This window comes from Schistocerca americana, chromosome 8 (genome assembly GCF_021461395.2).
Source record: "Schistocerca americana isolate TAMUIC-IGC-003095 chromosome 8, iqSchAmer2.1, whole genome shotgun sequence".
Classification (NCBI taxonomy): Eukaryota; Metazoa; Arthropoda; class Insecta; order Orthoptera; family Acrididae; genus Schistocerca; species Schistocerca americana.
Genome location: NC_060126.1, coordinates 422,341,369 through 422,346,931, shown reverse-complemented (window position 1 = coordinate 422,346,931; position 5,563 = coordinate 422,341,369).

The following is a 5,563-nucleotide window of genomic DNA, read 5'->3' as shown; positions in this document are numbered from 1 at the left end:
TGAAATGTTGGCGTTTATAACTTGCTTTCGGGCCTTTAAAGAACCAAATAAAGAATACGCACTGAAGATGGCAAGAAGGCACTGAAACGTTATTAGATATATATGAAGAAAACAGTTGTCTGCCTAACAAACGGTACTGGAATCCAGCAATACTGCTAACAAATACAAACAAGAGCTTACAAACCAACACATGCACTCTCTCAGGTGCTGCTGGGAAGTGAAAACTAACGCAACATTCATTTCAGGAGAACTACAGCTATGTTGATGCTCCGGGCTTATACAGCACTTTCAAGTCCCTTGGTTGAGATTCGGGAGGTGACGACGAGTGCCACCAGATTTCTGCTGCAGCCTCCTCGTCCTCTTTCCCTTTTCTTCTTCCTCTTTTTGTTGAGGGCGCTCGGGACGGGTCGGTGCCATTTATTGGGATCTGCAGGAGAGAAGTTGATGCGCCTGCATTATCGGCAGCGCCGCGGTACAGCGGCGGGCGTTCAGTCTGGGGGAGGCTCTTTCTGTCTGCAGAGAGCTGCGGCCCTGGATAGCTAGCTAGCTACTAGGTAGTCTCTGTGCGGCAGAGGACATAGCGCCGAGGTCTGACCTGCAAAAGTCACACTCTCTGCCGGCCTCATTCGTGAAGTACACACAACCAGGATAAAAAGGCGCACACGTGAGAATGCCTTATAGACTAACAGACGTCTCGTACTTTCTAGACACTCTACCGGTTGTTCTTATCAGCACCCTGTGGGACTTGGCTATCGCTGTTTGTTACATTTAATTTACCCGTGGTCTAGGGGTAGCGTCTTTGATTCATAATCAAAACGTCTTCGGTCCCGGGTTCCAACACCGCCGCTGCTCAAATTATAATTATTAATCATCACTGGCGGCCGAAGACTTACGGCATAAGATGTCTCCCCTCATTCTGCCAACGGCCTTGTCAAAGAGGGCGGAGGAGCGGACAGAATTTCAGAACACTCTCTTGTCCTAGGGGTGGGAAACTGCCCCTAAAGGCGGAAGAATCAGCAGTGATCAACGGCGTGAGGATGCAGAAGTCAATGGAAACCACTGCATTAAAGACAAGTAACGTGTATCCACAGGACATGTGGCCTGTAATCGAAGAAGTGTCATGATGATTTCTCCATTGGCAAAAGATTCCGGAATAGTTCCCCATTCGTATCTCCGGGAGGGGTCTGCCAAGGTGGAGGTTACCATGAGAAAATGATTGAATAATCAACGAAAGGATAACGTTCTACGAGTCGGGGCCTGGAATTTCAGATGCTTGAACGTGGTAGGAAAAGTAGAAAATCTGAAAAGGGAAATGCAAAAGCTCTATCTAGATATAGTAGTGGTCAGTGAAGTGAAATGGGAAGAAGACAAGGACTTATGATCGGGTGAGTATAGGGTAATATGAACAGCAGCAGAAAATGGTATAACGGGAATAGGATTCATTATGAATAGGAAGGTAGGGCACAGTGTCTGTTACTGTGAACAGGTCACTGATAGGGTTTTTCTTATCATAATCGACAACAAACCAGCACCGACAACGATAGTTCAGGTATACATGCCGACGTCGCAAGCTGAAGATAAAGAGATAGAGAAAGTGTATGAGGATATTGAAAGGGTAATACAGTATGTAAAGGGCTGGAATACAGTTGTAGGGGAAGAAGTAGAAGAAAAGGTTACAGAAGAATATGGGCTTGGGACAACGAAAGATAGAAGAGAAAGGCTAATTGAGTTCTGTAACAAGTTTCAGCTAGCAATAGCGAATACTTTGTTCAGGAATCACAAGAGGAGGAGGTATAGTTGGAAAAGGCCGGGTGATACGGGAAGATATCAGTTAGATTATATTATGGTCTGACAGAAATTCCGAAATCAGATACTGGAATGTAAGGTATACCCACGAGCAGATATACACTCAGATCACAATATAGTAGTGATGAAGAGTAGGCTGAAGTTTAAAACATTAGCCAGGAAGAATCAATAGGCAAGGAAGTGGGATACGGAGATACTTAGGAATGACGAGATACGGTTGAAGTTCTCTAAGGGTATAGATACAGCAATAAGGAATAGCTCAGCAGATAGTTCAGGTGAAGAATCCATGGATAACAGAAGAGATATTTCAATAGATCGATGAAAGGAGGAAGTACAAAATTTTTCCGGAAAACTCAGGAATACAAAAATACAAGTCGCAGAGGAATGAAATAAATGAGAAGCGCAGGAAAGCTAAGACGAAATGGCTGCATGAAAGATGTGAAGAAATCGAAAAAGAACATACAGGAAAGACATAACAACCTTCGGTGACGTTAAAAGATGGGTGATAACATTAAGATGGTGGTGGGTAGTGTTTAACGTCTCGTCGACAACGAGGTCATTAGAGACGGAGCGCAAGCTCGGGTTAGGGAAGGATTGGGAAGGAAATCGGCCGTGCCCTTTCAAAGGAACCATCCCGGCATTTGCCTGAAACTATTTAGGGAAATCACGGAAAACCTAAATCAGGATGGCCGGAGACATGATTGAACCGTCGTCCTCCCGAATGCGAGTCCAGATAACATTAAGAGTGCAACAGGAGAGAGTGGATAGGTGGAAAGAATACATTGAGAGCCTCTATGAGGGGGAAGATTTTTCTAATGTGATAGAAGAAGAAACAGGAATCGATTTAGAAGAGATAAGGGATCCAGTATTAGAATCAGAATTTAAAAGAGCTTCAGAGAACTTAAGATCAAATAAGCCATAAGGGGTAGATAACATTTCAGCGGAATTACTAAAAACATTAGGGGAAGTGGCAACATAGCAACTACTGAAGTTGGTATGTAGAATGTATTAGTCTGGCGACATACCATCTGACTTTCGGAAAAGCATCATCCACACAACTCCGATGAAGGCAAGATCTGACAAGAGCGAGAATTATCGCACAACCTGCCTAACAGCCAATTTATCCAAGTTGCTTACAAGAATAATACGCAGAAGATTGAAAAAGAAAATTGAGTATGCGCTAGATGACGATCAGTTTGGCTTTATGAAAGGTAAAGGCACGAGAGAGGCAATTTTGACATTGCGATTAATAATGGAAGCAAGAAACGTTCATAGGATTTGTCCAACAAGAAAAAGCGTTCGGCAATGTAAAATGGTGCAAGATGTTCGAAAATCTGAAAAAAAGTAGGGGTAAGCAGTAGGGACAGACGGGTCACATACAATATGAACAACAGCCAAAAGGGAATAATAATAGTGGACGACCAAGAACAACGTGCTCATATTAAAAAGGGTGTAAGACAGGAATGTAGTCTGTCGTCCCTACTGTTCAATCTCTACATAGTAGAAGCAATGATGGACGTGAAAGAAAGCTTTAAGAGTGGAATTAAAATTCTAGGTGAAAGTTTACCAGTGACACGATTCGCTGATGATATTGCTACCCTGAGTGAAAGTGAAGAAGAATTACGTGATCTGCTGAACGGAATGAACAGTCCATTGAGTACAGAGTATAAATTGAAAGTAAATCGAAGAAAGACGAAGGTAATGAGAAGTTGTAGAAATGAGAACATAGAGAAACTTAACATCAGGATTGATGGTCACGAAGTAGATGAAGCTAAGCTGTTCTGCTACCTAGGCAGTAAAATAACCAATGATGGACGGAGCGAGGAGGACATCAAAAGCAGACTAGCAATGGCAAAAAGAGCATTCCTCGACAAGAGAAGTGTACTAATATCAAATATTGGCCTTAACTGGAGGAGGAAATTTCTGAGAATGTACGTCTGGAGTACAGCGTTGTATGGTAGTGAAACATGGACTCTGGGAAAACCGGGACAGAAAAGAATCAAAGCATTTGAGATGTGGTGCTACAGGCGAAAGTTTAAAATTAGGTGGACTGATAAGGTAAGGAATGAGAAGGTTCTGCGCGGAATCGGAGAGGAAAGGAGTATGTGGAAAACACTGATAATGAGAAGGGACAGGATGGTAGGGCATATGGTAAGATATGAGGGAATAGCTTCCATGGTGCTAGAGGAAGCTGTAGAGGGCAAAAACTGTAGAGGAAGACAGAGATTGGAATATATCCAACAAATAACTGAGGACGTAGGTTGCAAGTGCTACTCTGAGATGAAGAGGTTAGGACAGGAGAGGAATTCGTGGCGGGCTGCATCAAACGAGTCAGAAGACTGGTGACAAAATAATAATAATAATAAAAATTTACAAAATGCGAACCTCCATGGGCAGATTGTCAATTACACAACCGCTTTCGTTATACACATCTTGTGGTCGTTGGTTGCCCAGGTTTTATGTCCTCAGGATACACGACTCTTTCTGAGGTGAACCTGGCTTTATACATTTAGTACAGAGTACCAGTGGAGTGCGATTTGGGCTTGGGTTGTGGGAGCCTTGTTACTTTCAAACAACTTTTATTTTTAAGACAGCACTATCTTGGTTCCATACATGTCATATTATAGCAGTTTCTTTGCAAAAAAAAAAAAAAAGTTCAAATGTGTGTGAAATCTTATGTGACTTAACTACTAAGGTCATCAGTCCCTAAGCTTACACACTACTTAATCTAAATTATCCTAGGGACAAACACACACACCCATGCCCGAGGGAGGACTCGAACCTCCGCCGGGACCAGCCGCACAGTCCATGACTGCAGCGCCCGAGACCGCTCGGCTAATCCCGTTCGGCAGTTCGTTTGCATACTTTATTCTATATGACATGGAAATTTACGAAGGGTGATCAGATAAGTGGCCATTTCCTTGTTTGTTGCTGTGTAGCACCACTTGCTAACATTATCCGTGGCGTTGCGTGCCTGCGAATTCGTTTGACCTGCACGCTTTCAGGTGGAGGCTGTGACCGCTACGCGACTTCACAGGTATTCTCACTGGAGACGGTACAAAAAAGTGTACAAAAAAAAAAGAAAATAAGGCAAAGAACTTAGTCTGATTATCGGAGAAGGAGTTTTAGAATGTTCCTGTTTCTATACGGAGTATGAACTGAAGGCGATTGGGTTGGCAGCTTCATGAGATGTGTAGTGGGAAGCACTGCTTTTGCAATGGGCAAGGGGATTCGTTGCAGGCAGGACACACATGCAGACGCCGGTCTACAGCGTGCGATTGGACGCTGCTGTGGCTATCCAAAGAGGACACCTAGCACAGGGAGCAACTGTCAGAATTTGCATAGCGTCGATTTTGTATCAAGGAGCAAGTTAGCTGTTTCTCTGCAAGCACAGTGGCTATTCTTGGCTCCTCTGTGGAGACTCAGGTATACTGGAACACTGTTTTAGGACTAAATATTTGAACTGAGTATCTATTCGTGGCCTAGAGGAAACTGATATATTGTCTTCTGTATTTCTCTTGAAGTAGTTGTCGCTCTAGGAGTTTGTGAATGGTATACAGCATCCTCTGTGTACACTACTAGCCATTAAAGTTGCTGCACCGCGAAGATGACGTGCTACAGACGCGAAATTTAACCGACAGGAAGACGATGCTCTGATACGCAAATGATTAGCTTTTCAGAGCATTCACACAGGGTTGACGCCGGTGTTGACATGAGGAAAGTTTCCAACCGATTTCTCATTCACAAACAGCAGTTG